The following is a 16,375-nucleotide window of genomic DNA, read 5'->3' as shown; positions in this document are numbered from 1 at the left end:
AGTTTTTACATTTTGTATATGTAAATTTGTAATGTGATTAATAAATCATTGTATTATGTATATCATTATATGATGAATAAATCATTGTATTAGGCTATTAGCCTATTAGGTATATATAGTTATAACTTATAACTTATAGTGATATTAATACTATACTATTATACAAATATTATGCTATAATACTATAACTTTTATAATATGCTATTAAATTATTAATACTATTATACTATAATTCTTATATGAGTAAAGTTATTATAACTTATAATAGTTATATAGTTGGTACTTACTATTTAGTATAATATATTATATAATACTTATATTATACTAAATAACTATTGACTATAATTTAGTCTATACCAATACTAAATTACTAATAGTAGTAGTAATATATATTATAATGATATAGTGATACTAATACTATATATTATATAATAATACATTAATACTATAGGCTTATAGTGATTAGTTATTATGAATCATGAATCCATGATTAGTATAAGTTATAACTATATTATAATATTAGTATAACTATAACTATAGTCGTAGACTCTTACTCTATATTAGACTATTAGTATTTTTTTTTTATATACCATATTAGAGTATAGAAGACTAGAAGTAAAGTCTAGACTATTAGTATAAATATTAATATTAGTATAAAATTATAAATATTAGTATTAGACTATTAGTTAATAATTATTTAATGGTGAGTTAGTGATAGGTTAAATGAGAATTATATAATTAATATATATAATTTTTTTTTTCAATTTTCATTCAGTCCGGTCCGGTTCGGTCTGGTCCGAAAAACCCATAGACCGTGGACCAGACCGAATTAAGTCGGTCCTATAAAATTCAGACCGAGACCGACCGGTACCATTCTCAGTCCGGTCCGATCCGGACCGAATTGGTCGGTCCGGTCGGTTTTTCTGGTCCGGACCGATCGAATATCACCCCTAATAATAATAAACAAATATGGTGATAAAGTGTGCCCCTACCTCAAACCTCACACAGGCTAAAAACAACCCTTATACGTCTTATTCATCATAATAGAAAACCACAGAGACTGAATGCAAACCTTAATCAAACCACAAATCTTTCTAAGAATCCAAAGCTCGTCAAAACAGCTAATAAAAAATTCCAGTCCACCCGATCATAGGCATTAGCCTTATCAATCTTCAACAAGACATTATCACCCATAGCCTTCTTATTGATCGATTTCACAATCTCCTGAGTCAGAGTAATATTTTTGAAGGCACTCATTCCCAGAACGCAAGCACCTTGTTCATGAGAGATAAGCCAATAGAAAAGTGAAGCCATTTGCCTGACTAAAATTTTAGAAAAAATCTTATAAGCCACAGAACATAAACTGATAGGTCAAAATTTGTCAAAGGTCATCGACTCCTGCACTTTAGGGATTAGCACAATAGACGAAGAATAAAATCTAGGTAACTCCTTTCCAGGAAATAATTCCCCCATAGCCGCCACCACATCCTCCTTTACAATCTCCAAACAAGACAGAGAAAAAGCCGACCCAAACCCATTTGGACCTAGATATAGAAACAAGAGCCTCCCTAACCTCCTCTTCTGAAGGCATCCGACAAAGAGACTCATTTTCTTCCGTCGAGACCTCCTCATTAATTAGTACCAACAAATCAACCTGCTTTGACTCGCGCACTCATCCAAAAAATTTTGAAGTGACGAATAGCTCCCAAGTGAACCTCTTTCGGCGAGCACAACACCTTCCCATCCATTAGCGTCATCAAAGATATCACCGCCTTGCGTTTTCTCATGTTTGCGACCCCATGAAAAACTTTGAATTTTGATCACCTTCATCTAGCCACTTTTTCTTTTCTAGTTGCGCCAACAGACTTCCTCCAAACTGCAGCAACGAAAGCCTAAAAAGAAAAATTGTTAATCCACATGTTTTGAAATTTGAAGGGCGCTGGACCATATTTATTATCTATCATCGAGACCCTGATAAGCATAGGACTATGATCCGAAGTCTTCCGACTAAAATATTCCAAGGACACTAAAGGACAACAACGCATAAATTTTTCATTCATCAATGCACAGTCCAAACGAGCCTAGCTACGTGCACAACTTGATTGGCCATTGCACCAAGATAGCCTATGCCCCTTTACAGGTAGCTCAAGAAGCCCACACGAATTTAAGCATCTATTAAAATCCTCCATGGCCACTAGAGGTCACAAGTTGTAACAGCCCGCTAGAAATTCATTGGTGGAATTTCTATTGACTTTAGGATTCTCGTAAAAGTCCCATAAGTTTTTACGAATCGACCAATTGCATAGGTTTTAGTTTGTCAACATAGTCAGTCTTATCACTCACTATGGTGCTAGAAATATGAGTTTTATTTATTTGAGGTGGTTAGAAGTGTCATAATGCATTATGGTCTACGCCATTAGACTCAGTAGATTATTTAGGATTTTATGACGCAATAGCCTATTTTTATAATTCCGGACGAAACGTCTGTTAGAAATTGTGAAATTATTTTTAGGGGCAGTTCGAGGTTGAATTTTGGTAAACGATTTTCATTGTCGGTTAATATGAATATTTAGGAATTTTTAGTGCTAAGTTTATGATTCACTTTTTCGGAGTGAATAGTAACCTCGATAAGCGTACCAATTGCAGTGTTTCAAAATCACAGTGTGGAATGTCCAAATTAGATTAGAGAACTTTTATATGGACACTTGGCAAGATCTTAGCCACACTTAGTGAATAATATTAGACACTTGGCACCATGAGAAGCGTTTGATGGATTTGAAGGAATCAAGCTGTGAAATCATGCTACTTAAGTAAAATTTTGTTTTATCTGCTCAACCAAATTGTGCCAGACCAAAGAGATTTTCAATCCTAGTAAAATCCTAAATGGTGGGAATCCAATCAAAAGCCCAAAAGCATGGTTGAAATCGGAACCCTAAACGGTTTCCCCAAAACCCTAAAGTTGGCCTCTAAACCTGTTCTAATTCGATTTCTAGCATTGCGTTTAATCACTTGATTAAATCACTTCCACATGCTATTAATCCTTCAAATTTGTGTTAGAACATCATTATCCAACCTTGCTAACCTTCAAAAATTGATTGGGCCAAGTGATATTGGATTTGGGCTTGATAGCAACCAAAACCCTCTTTAAACCCCAAAATTTAGGCTCATTCGGTTTAGGCCCACTAAGGCCCACGAAATTGACCACATTAGTATTGCTTCATGGCTAAGTTTTGTACCCTCACTTGGCTGACCAGATCTTTACAAGAAGGGTTAGAAGGTTCTTGAAATACAAAGCTAAAGGGCCACCTCACTCTTTCACTCTTACACTCCATTATGAGAAAAGATCTTGGACTGATTTTTATGAGAAGAAAAGGCCAACACTCAACCTTTCCTTCAGTCATATCACTTTCCATAACTTGTGTAAGAGGCTCTCCAGTCCACTTCCTACGAAAAGCAACTCTCCTTTACACTTTTCCTTCATAGAACACGAAAGACACTCTCGGACAGTTTTTCTTACCTCTTTTGAACACCAGTTTCGAAGCTTTTGTAAGTATTTTCTCGCAAATTTTCCTTCATGAAAGTTGTTTGTTTTGGAGTCTAGTTTACGTGGATATCTTAGTCGTTCCATTTGGAGATAATTTGTTTTGGTAAAAATTTGTTTAGACCCCAGAAAGGTCATTCTGGGCGATAAACTGTAGAGTGTGTTATATTTTGGAGTTTATGACCAAGCTAATGAATAGATCTTAGTCCGAAATTTTTATGGAGTACTTTTAACATGTGTATATGATTATTGGTTGAGTATTGTTTGCATGATTAAGAGTTTTGGTGAAATATTTTCTTAGGTCTAGAAACATAGAAACTGGAAGAGGAAAAACAGTTTATGTTTTGAGAAAGTTTAAATCTTTTATGGTTTAATCTTATTCCAATGGCTTTGATATTTTTATTGGAAGATCCTAAGCCTCTTATATACATGTTAGAATGTTATTTTGAAGATATTTGATGTTAGTTTCGAAGATATGAAATTTTATACAAGGAGATATTCGGTTAGGCCAAAGTGATGATGTTCTTGGCTAAATTTATGTTTTGGTTGATGTTTACCCATGTGATCTTGAGTTTGAAGCTTGGATCTGTTTTAGGACACCATTTTGAACCATGTGATGTTTTGGTTTGAAGATCACTTCTTTATAAGTCATGGATCAAGAGGTTGATCAAAACAAGTTAGAAACAAAAATCTGTTTTGAACTTAGAAGAGAAACCAAAAAGTTCAAGTATGGTTTTAGTGATTTTGATGACTTTTGTTCATGATTCAAAACATGATTATTCTTAAAAATATGTTACGAGTGTAGTAGAAGAAAATTTTTGGTTTAATCAAGAGTTTTGAGATTTGAAAGAATTACAACAAAAATCAAAGGAAATAGCCTTGTAAGTTTTGGCCATATAGAGTTTTAATGGTTGTGTTTAGTTTTAAATTTTTCTGAATTGATATTTGAGCTTAGGACAAAATTTACATAAGGTATGTAAAGTTTGGTGATTTTTGAAGTTAGGATGCAAAATCCTTAAGTTAGGGGTGGTCATTTTCCTACATGTAGAGGGTAAAATGATCATTTTACTCTAAGTTGATATTTCTCCATATTTCTAATTGTTAGTGATTAAGTTCTAATTTTTAGAAATCACTACTTTCAGTTTCTCATGATCGCACTTGAGTTTTATCTCGAAGTGCGAAGATCGAGGTAAGTTAGCTTTTAACTTACTATCAGTTTAACGTGTATTAGTGATAAGTAAGGGAACTAAAGTGTATGTATGCATGTTATCATATGTGCCATGCCAAGTCATTACATATTTATCTGTTACACAGAATTTATTCTGTCATGAATTATTTATTTGTTACACAAGATATTCCGTCACGTATTGCTATACATTGCAAGTATGTCATGTTAAGTTAAGTATGCCATCTGTTACATGTATTTCATGTCACATAATATTCACTGTCACATGTTACGCCACGCCATGTTAAGAAATGTTGTCTGTTACATGGTATGTTATGTTACGAAATGTTGCATGTTACATGTATGCTATGTTATGAAATGTTCTCTGTTACATTTATTTCTCGAAGTATGTTATGTCTGTCGTCTTAGTTCATGTCACGTTATGCTACGTTAGGACTTCTGTTTTTTATGTCACGTTCATATTACGAAATGTCATTTATGCCAATTAAGTTATTCATGTCAATGACGACCCTAAGCGCTAGGATGGGGTAATATCCTAGTGGAACTCCTTTGCTCACGCTGGAGTGTCTAAATAGGTATGAAATTCCCTGAGTTGACGAAGTATAGTCAACAGGTTGCGAATGGGGCCTAATTAGCTGGTCAGCGGAGCGCTCCAGGCACTAACGCCGATGGTGCCACACATTATGTTACGTGTGTCCACAGCAAGTGTGGCACAAACAAATAAGTCATGGGGCCACAACAACTGTAGAGCATGAAGTATGGGGCCACAACAACTGTGGAGCATACACTACGTGAGACACATCAATTGTGACACGTAGAATACGTGGGGCCACAAGAACTGTGGAGTACGTATTAACGCACTCATAGCTAGTATAGAAACTTGTGATGTGATGTGGTAATCGGCAGGGACACACGGCTCAAGGGGACCTGTGTAGCACCCATATGGTCACTTTAATGATGAAGTCTATTGAATAAGATTCCAAGTTCATGCATTTCACGTTCAAGTCATGTTTCACGTTATGTTATGTTCAAGTTTATGTTCATGCAGTCATGGTAATCCCATGAGACAAGAATATGTTTCAAGTTCATGTTATGTTATGTTCACGTTTACGTTATGTTCCAAGTTCACATTTATGTTATGTCATGCTCAGGTTCATGCTATGTTTCAAGTCCATGTTATGTTTCAAGTTGAAGCTCATGCTATGTTTCAAGTCTATGCTATGTTCCAAGTTCACGTTCATGCTATGTTTCAAGTCCATGTTATGTTTCAAATCACGTTCATGCTAAGCTTCAATTTCAGTTTAAGTTATGCCAGTTATGTTATGTTGTATGTCAAGTTATGCTATGATTACTTATGATTTGATTATGCATTTATGCTTTTACTGCCATGCATGCATCATTAACCTGTGTGGAAGTTTCCTGTTAACTTGCTGAGATTTGTAATCAAATCTCACTGTGGTAGTCTCAACTACCATTCCCCTCGAATGGTAGATTTTGTTACAGGATTTGAAGGAGAATTGAGAATCGACCAACTGGAAATGATCGACTAAACAATGGTGTGACGTAGATGATAGTACAGTAGTTACCTCATTACTACTTGTATTTGTGGTGTTCAATCTCCAACACTCTTTTGATCACAACCATTTTGAACTAGTGTTGTGATCTCAGTTATTTAGTACGTCATTATGTATGAAGTATGTTTTAAGTATTTGGGATATTTTGGTTTGGTGCATAGTATTGCTGAAGAAAAAAATTATCCGCTGCGAATATTGCATAATGCTAGATGCATGTTAGAAATATTGCATCTTATATGTCATGAACGGGGGTAGGTAACCTTGTGTTGCATGTCTCAACGCTTCAAATGTCCGTCCGATCCCAAGCAGAATTTGGGGGCGTCACACAAGTTACCCCCTACCCTTTCGCCATCTTCACGTATAATATTAAAATCACCTACCACCAACCATGGAACATTTCCGTCACGACCCTCCAGTGTAATACCCTGCTTCTTCTTCTTACGTATGCTTCTTCTTTATGACGTATATTCCGTCTTTATGACGTAAGCAAATCCCGAAGGCAGAGATTTTGTGATCATTTGCCCTTCCTTCTAGCGACTGCGAGCCTCGTCATGCGTACCGAGTCACGATGGCGTGTCTCTTAAGATATTAGGTGACTTCTAAAGTATGTCCAGTATTTTAAATGTACTGGAAATAATTATATGAGATATTTCCAGTACCGTTGAGTTAAACTTGTTTTTAAATGAGACAATTATAATATTTTGAAGAGCTCCAAAATATTATAATTGTCGGAGATCATTTTAATATTAATTATTAAAATGAGTCCAGTTATTTAAAATATTAAGGGATTTAAATTATGTTGAGAACTTTTATTAATTAAATGGTTTAACCCTTTTAAATATGTTAAGTGAGACTTCATCATTTTATTAATGATGAAGAATATTATTTTATAAACTAAAACTAGTTTAAAATAATATTTTACGCATTTTCAAATCAGCATTTGGGATCCTTCGTTAGATCGTTATGCGGATCCCCAGACGAAGGGACTGAGTTAAATACCTAGACCCCATCTCTTTCTTCCTCACTTTTCCCCAGCCCTCTCTCTCTCTCCTCCCTCTCTCCTTCGGCGTACGTAGTACGCAGCGTGCGTCTCCCACTCCGAAGCTTCCAACGCACAACCCAGCACCGCCGTGCGTCGCCAGTCCTCACCGCCGGCACCACCAGCTCCACCTCACACCGGCGAGTCTCCCTAGCTCAGCCCCTGTAACACCCCTTTCCCGTAGGCTAGGTGTGTCACGTATTTTTCATGAAAATAAACCCGGCAAGAGATTCTCTAATTTCATAATTGAAAAATAAACTGAAATAATTTATTATGAAATAAATTGTCTAATAAAATTGTCTTCCAAAAACATTAAAGGAATAAACTGAATAAATTCATGTCATAAAAGACACGTTTTATTTTAGAAAGTTTGAACTAAAACTAAAATGCACATTCTACTCCTGGCCTGCCTGCTCGTAATCATCATCTTCACCTGGGTGGTTAAAAACATGAAAAATAAATTAAAATGAGTTGATGACTCAGTAAGAAATCTATCACAACGAAAACGTAATGAACATAAGATTTTCATAGGAACTTTCATGCTGAGCTTATAATTCATGACTGTTCATACTGAAGCTTATGCTATGTATGACTGATTTATCTGAACTAACTGACTGATTTAACTGGTTTATCTGACTGGCTAACACATTTAACCCTGTGTGCAAGGTTGTGCACCGGCCCCACATCCCGCTGCAGCAAGGGGAACTGCTAATAGTATTCTAGCATACTATGGTGGACCACGACTGAGTTCGTAGCTTGCACATCCACCCTGATCTGAACAACATTGGTACCATACATCTGAATGGCCATCTTATTACTGATCTGATCTTTATATTACACTTGAATTTAAGATGGCTTACGTGTCTTATACACATGAGATGCATGACATAATACATACATAATTATAATTTCTGAATCTGAACATGATGTAGAATGACATGATCGTATGCTATGCTAAATGACATGTTTGCATATGACATGAGTGGTTCATAAATAATGGCTGTCAATGAACTGGCTTGAATAATAATTATAAGCTAAACTGTGATGATCCTAATTTATGATCAAATTACTTACCTCTCTGCGCTTCTCCTTTAATATCACTTCTTAACTCGACACCTATACGCAATAATATCTATCACTAAATCTGTCTGAGAAATATAAGTACTAATATCCTACTTAATTAAATTCACAATCTAAACTATAGTCAGACAAATATTTTGTTTAACACTATAATCAATAAATTCTAGTATTTTAAATTACTTAAATACAAATAACATATTAAAACTTAGTAGAATACTTGAGCTATTTTAAAATAATTCATAAAACTTCAATTCTTAAAATAACTTTCATTTGTTAACATAATTATTAAATATTATGAGAAATCTAATATATTAATATCATTTAAATATTCTTAACATATTTCTCTATTTTCAACCTACAACTTTAATAGCATAATTATAACAACACCTACTAAAGTAGACAGTAGAATCTCATTTAATAAATCGTTCAAAATAATTTAACAACTCTTACTGCTGAAATATGATATCTAATCTATCAATATAATTTAACTATATATATATAAATATAAAATAATTGGTGAAAGCCTTCGATTAATAAAAGTAGACTTAATCATAATATTATTCAAAACTCATAACATATTCCTTAATTCTTTTTAAAATATAACATAATAATTTCATTAAAGTCTGACTAAATAGGTAAAGGAATATTAAATAAACTATAAGCTCCATAATATACCTTTAAACACATTTTAAAATTTCTTAAAACATTGTCTTAAGCATAACCCAACTGCAAATAATCAATCTCACAAGAGTCAAGCCCAATTAAAACCAGTTTATAAAATTAGCCCCTTCACATAAAATAGGAAGGCCTGAGGCCCGCGTGAAGAAGTCCACTAGGAACCAGGGCTTTCGGCCAGATGGGCTTTAAGGCCCATGGCCCATCATGAAATGAAGGGTGACAAGCCTTCAGGCAACACACATCAACACGGTTTGAAAGGAAACCGTGCGATGGTAGGGAACTCACCGAGGAAAGCGGCGCGGATCGACGACCCTGGGCGGCAAACGGGATCACGGTGGCGGACTGTAGGCTCCTCTGAGCATGGTGGTGAGACGCCAAGAGAGAGAGAACATGAGTCGGAGAGAGGGTGCGTTGTCACACTGAAACGCCGCCGAGAGAGAGAGGAGGGTGGCGACGGCAGTAGGCTTCCCGGAAGGGAGTGGGTGGGACGGGACTAGGACAGCCGGCAGTTTCTGTCACCTTGGGTGGTGCTCTGATGTCCCTTGAAGTGGTGTTGGCGTGGTATGGCAAGGAGGTCGCCACGGAGGGCTACGGTTTCCTCTGTTTTCAGTTGCTTGAAACAGGGGCTTGCCGTATGGGTTTGTTCGCGGTTTACGGTGGACTAGGGCTGATCTAGGTGGTTCTTCGCGGTGCTGTGGCTGAGGGAGGAGACGTGGAGGAGCTTCCTATGGCACGGGTGCAAGCAAGGGCTAGACTTGTTACTGCAACATGAAGGTTCCTTCAGACTGGTTCTGTATAGTGGGCTGGCGGTTTACTTCATGCATTGATCATGCATGGATGCTGCTTGCCGTGATAGAGGAAGGGGTCGCGGGTCTGATGTACAGAGCCTCTATATATAGACCTACGGAAACCCTAGTGAAGAAGAAGAAGAGACGTACGGGTTTGGAGTTGAGAGGCGTACGTGCATGTGCATGTGAGTTGATAAATAAGTTAGAGACGGCATGGCTGATAAAAGGAATTTTCGGTAGTTAGGACTTTTATCTAGAATGTTAATAATGTTTGGAGTCTAAGATGAGTTTGAGGCTAGAATTATAAAATCAAGAGATGAGATTCATTGGAGATAGGGAAAGTTAAGATTTAAATTCAAACTAAAACTCTCATAAAATCTGATAAAATAATAATAATAATAATAATAATAATAATAATATAATATTTATAGTTATATATAAAAAAAATACATAAAACTTATCTTATATCCTAATCTTAGGGTCGGGTTGTTACAGCCCCTTTCTCTCACGCTCCCTCTTGCTCTCCGTTGGAAGTACACAGCTCGTACGGGCTTAGTGCACGTAGCGCCGCCCTCCAACGCCACCACTCCCTCGGCAGCTTCCTCTACCACCGGCCACCACTCCCCAGCGAGCTTGGCCTCTCCCATGCAGCCACCTTCCCTCCGTCGCACACATGCACGCATAAGGAGACCCACGCTCGGCTTCACCGTGCGCCGCCCCTAGCGCCGCAGTGCGCAGCACCCACAGCCACCTAGCGACACCATGGCTCCTCCCTGAGCTCCTCCACATGACCCATGGCCAGAAGCCCCCTCCTCCACCTCACAACTTCTCCCCCTCTCACGCACAGGTTGCACGCCGTGCACCACCATGCACCGCCACCCACGGCTGATGATCGCCACGTCCAGCCTCCTCAGGCCGCCACCAAGCCAACCCAACCTCCCTTGGCCTCGATCTGCCACCCATGAGAGCACACTCTCTCTCACTCTCCCATGGCTTCTCCTCCACGGTATGGCCAGATCCGCCACTTTGAGCCACCGTGGCGCCACCTTGACGCCACCACGAGATCCACTGCACCTCCCTTAGCCAAGCCCTAGGTCCAAACCACCACTTTATGTGGTGGGTAACCACTGCACGTGATGGACAGTCACTGCGTGTGATTGACCGCCACTGCACATGGCTAGATCCGCCGTGTTATGCTCCTTGCCATCATCACAAGGCCATCACGAGCCATTTCAAGACCACACCTAGCTATCTAAACGCCTAAACAGTCACCATATGTGAGTTAGCCGCCACATACGACTCTTCCGACATCATCAGCTATGACGGTCAACGAGCAACGCACGGGTTATCGCGTCAATGGCATAACTCTCTATCCCTCATAATTATGTTAGATATTCATTAGTTGACTAGGTTGTGGACTGTGCTATTAGTATTAATGGAATTGTGGCATTGTGATGTGGTGTTGTGTGATGAAGTGTTGGGCATATCTGTGTTGTATGGAGGTGCATTGTGCCGTGTAGTGCGCTCTGATGTGTTGGGTGTAGATGGGAAGTGTTGTGGACTATGACATGTAGTGTGATTGGGGAAATATGTGCTGTATTGGTGGCGTGGCGTATGTGGAATGGGAATAGTACACGCTGGGTGTACTTTGTGTGTGGCGTAATGTGTGACGTAGTGTGAAACGGGAAGAGTACACGCTAAGTATACTCTGTGTGGGGTATGGTATATGAAGAGAGTAAATGTGAAATGTACTCCATATGACGGGGTGATGCACCATATGGCGAGTAAGCCATAATGGTGATGGGGCATATTGTATATGTGAGGAGTACATGTGGAATGTACTCTATGTGGTGGTGAGATACACCATGTGGCGTGTATGCCATAATGGTGATGTGGCGTAACGTGCATGGAGTATATGCAAAGTGTATTCCATGTAGTGGAGTGACGCATCATATGGTGGGTATGCCATAATGGTGATGTGTCGTAGTGTGTATGAAGGGAGTATGCGCGAGGTGCATTCCATGTGATGGAGCGATGCACCATACGGTGAGTATGCCGTAGTGGTGATGTGTCGTAAGTGCATGGAATATACGCGGAGTGTATTCCATGTGATGGAGTGACGTAGCATACGGCGGGTATACCGTAGTGGTGATGTGTCGTAATGTGCATGGAGTATACGCGGAGTGTATTCCATGTGAAGGAGTGAGGCACCATACGACGAGTATGCCATAGTGGTGATGTGTCGTAACATGTATGGAGTATATGCGGAGTGTATTCCATATAGTGGAGTGACGCATCATATGGCGGGTATGCCATAGTGGTGATGTGGTGTAACGTGCATGGAATATATGCAGAGTGTATTCCATGTAATGGAGTGACGATGCACCATATGGCGTGTATGCCATAATGGTGATGTGGCGTAATGCATGTGGATGGAGTACACAAGGAGTGTACTCCATGTGGTATAGTGATGCACCATATGGCGGGTACGCCATAGTGGTGATGTGGTGTGGCATGTATGAAGGGAGTATACGTGGAGTGTACTCCACGTGGCAGCGACACTCCGTGTGGCGTGTCGTGGAGATAATGATGGTTATGTGATTGATGGGCGTGGAACGTGATAGATAGTGTTGGGAACTGTGGAACAGTGTCCCGAAGTAGTTATGGCATAGCCTGTAGTCTGAGGTGACAAGTGTCATTGCAATGGACTTATGGCTAAGAGTATGCGTGAAGTATCAGAACAAGTATAAGAGTGTGCAGCGGAAGCATGACTGAGGAATGTCACGAAGTGACATGACTACTGACAGTCGTGCTTGTGATGGGCGAAGTAGTGGAACAAGTGTAAGAGTACGCAGCGGAAGCATGACTGGGCAACGTCACAAAGTGACGTGGTTATTGGCAGTCATGCTTATGATGGGTGAAGTGTTAGAGTGTAGGAATGGCGTAAAGGGAACGTGACGAGATGTCACGATGTGACTGGAGTACGTGAGAAACCGTACTCGTGATGAGTTAGGAGTTGACGTAGTAGAATGTTGGGTAACGCGACAAGGTCATGGTGTAGCTTGGGTGTAATCTCGGGCTATGTGACGTGACATAAGGCGTAGTTGTGAATAAAGTCTTGTCGTGTTAAGTGTTGGGATGAACTGTCAAAAGGGACGGGTAGCATGAAGAGTCATGCTAGTCGGGTTAAGAGAAGGTTGATATCGGAGTATGGTGCTTGTCTGTACAAGCAGGTGATCAACGTGTCACATGTTGATCTTAAGTGATGAAGGGGTAAGGGACATGTGTAATCTGGGTAGACACATGTGCTGAACGAATTCACCATATGTAATGGGTAATCTGTCATGAGCATAGTTGCACGGTGCTTGAGCCTCACAGTTGGCTTAGAGCCGTGTGGCTTGTATGGATGGAAATGAGGATTTAGTGTGGGCTAAGATGCATGAAGGTAGTGACGGATGCATCGTTAGGATTGAGATGTGTGATTCCATCGGTCGGAATCATGCGTCGGAATGTGGTTGTAAGAAGAGTAAGACGAATGTCTTAGTGTCTTAATCCTAAGGTGAATAATGGGTTCACTTTAGTGGATGAGCACTTGAGACAAGACTTTGAATTGGAAGATGTGGTGACCATAAGTGATCCCCGAAGGGTTTAACATAGTGAAGGGCATGTAAGTGCATGGGATAGAAGGAGAGTGTTCCAAGTATAGCGTAGTTCTATTTATAGTTTAAGTTACTTATGCATTAGATAGAGAATGATGCTAAGGTTATGTGTATGCATGTAGGTTGCCATCTGACAAGCACATGAATGGACTGAATGACATGCAAGTAGCATGGAGTCCAGGTAAGTGTTACGTCCATACTCTTCTAGAGTCTTTATAAGATAAAAGAAAATGAAAACGAAAGCTTTTCCTTTATGACGCTTTAAAAAAAGGCCAAGTGTTCAAAGGTATAAGTATGTACGGCCCCTCCTTGGCAGCCCCTATTTACACACCCAAAGTATTAATTGTACTCATGTGAATGGATGACTATACGCTGTATCTATTGTATGTATTTTCTAAGAAAAAATCCATAAACTGATGAAGATACATGAAGGGCATGACAATGGATGTTTTTATGGATCCTACGAACAGACGCTCTCATGTGCGTCACGGGGTGATGCTCGTGGACGCCATGATTGACGACGTTTAAGGTAACGCTTAAGGGTGCCATGAAAGCTGACGTTTAAGCCCATGTATGTTCTTAAATGAAGTTTTCCATGAACGAACTGTTAAAGAAAGGATAGGACTTAAATGAATTGAAAGACGAAAAGACCATTTTCAGGCTTATGCTCCAAACGATATTTTCTCATGAAAAGAAAGGACTGTTAAATGAATGAAAGCTCCAGCTCTTTCTAGCTGACATGAATGAACGAATGAATGAATGAAAGCAAGAAAGAAAGAAATGAAAGCATGAATGTATGAAGATACGTAACGGCCACATGAATGAATGAAAGGGTACCAATGAATGGGCAGATTGCAATGCTGGGTAAGTAGTACTGGAAGTGCACCCAGTGCTGCCCCCTATGAAAGGGTTTCCCAACCCGTGGCCACGGGCGGAATCCGGGTCCAAAGGAAGACCGCTAACCCCAACACACGGGGCGTAACAGTGTGTACTGGCCTATGAAAGTAATAAGAACGAACGGATGTATGCATGCATGTACGAACGCATGAATGCACGAACTTTAAGAAATGAAGGCACTGACGGGGGACACGTTTTAAAGAAAGGAAAGCCTTTTGAAAGAAAAGCCCCGTCTAGTGACGTTTTCAAAAGAACGCACGTATTCACGTAAACATGCACGAACTCTTAAAGAAATGAAGGCATTGACGGAAGAAACATTTTACGAAAAGGATGCTCATGTTTTAAAAGAGAAAACCCCCGTCCAGTGACGTTTTCAAATGAATGCACATATGACACGTATGCATGCACGTAATAGTATGTACGAGTGATGAATGCATGAATGAAAACCTATGTTGCTATATTTTAACTGTATGAAGTAATGTTTACGAGTCTTCGACTCATTTTAGTTTTTATGCATGTCCCTCCCCCCACAGGAACTGCATGATTAGGATGGACACGGCCCATGGGGAAGAGCACGGAAGTCTAGGCACGAGTTTTAAACATACGAGAGACCTTTTTATTATAAGATTTATGTTTTCTGCTGTAAACCTTTTTTATTGTCAAAGCACATTTTAATTTATAAACGTGGAGTCTCGCACCCTGGGTATGCAAATGAAAAGTTTTAAATTGGATGATAATTCCCGTCGTCCTTTTATAAAAATATTTTAGAAAAAGACCCACCACAAGGACGGGCGTTACATCCAGTGCCTACCAAAGGTCACTCCTCTCTTGAGAAGTACATTTTGCATAGAAAAATGTTAAAAAACCATCTTCTAATTTGCTGCCTAAAAGCATCCAGTCAAAAATTGGTCCGACATATCAATAATATTAACATCAAACTCATCCTGCTATATAAGCCACACCTTACCTCCTACCACCTCATTTGAACAATAAAACTAAAAACCAAAATAACTTGCAAGACTTGGCAATTTATCCTCCCCTGCGAATGGTTCCATAATAGCAACAATAGAGACATTCCATTTGTTCACTAATCCCTTCAGTCTCTTTTGTGACGTGCATAAACCACATACATTTGTTAAATTTGGAGGAACGGGATAAACCCGTTGAGACTGTCTCAACCCCATAGGATTTTTATTCCCCACTCCACTATAAGAAAACCTTCCCATGCCAACTTCAACCTTGGACTCGTACCCCCTTTCAACAATAATCTGTGCTAGAGACTCATCTTCCCCACAATCTGAAAGGTGACCATCTCGAACATCAACCTCATGCACCACACCCCTACCTTCGATTTCCACCGCATCTGCAATGAATCGCGAGAAACCACCACCATCCCAAGTGATTACGCCCAAACTAGTACGCGGTGTTATAGTATAGTTTAGGGTGTCGATCCATAGGGAGTCGAAAGAAACACAACAAGACATAAGCTTAAAAGGAAAGATCAAATTACAATATGACAAGAATATGAAATTTGGCTGGAAATTTGCTTAATTTTCCTATTTGCAAGTTCTACATATCCACTTGTCTGAGGGTGGTAGGCAATTGAGATCTTATGTATCACCCCATATTTTTTCATCAAAACCTCAAAAGAACAGTTGCAAAATTATGTACCCCGCTAATGATAGCACGTGGTGTACCAAATCGAGATAACACATTCTCTTTGAGAAATTTAATTACTGTCCTATTATCATTGCTATTGCAAGCTGTTGTCTCTACCCATTTTGACACATAATCTACTGTCATAATAATATATTGATATCCAAAAGAAGGAGGAAATGGTCCCGTAAAATCAGTGCCCCAACAATCAAAAACTTCAATCACTAAAATTGGGTTTAAGGGCATCATATTACGAGGGGACATAACTCCTAACTTT

This window comes from Juglans regia, chromosome 9 (genome assembly GCF_001411555.2).
Source record: "Juglans regia cultivar Chandler chromosome 9, Walnut 2.0, whole genome shotgun sequence".
Lineage (NCBI taxonomy): Eukaryota > Viridiplantae > Streptophyta > Magnoliopsida > Fagales > Juglandaceae > Juglans > Juglans regia.
Note: the sequence above shows the minus strand (reverse complement) of the source record.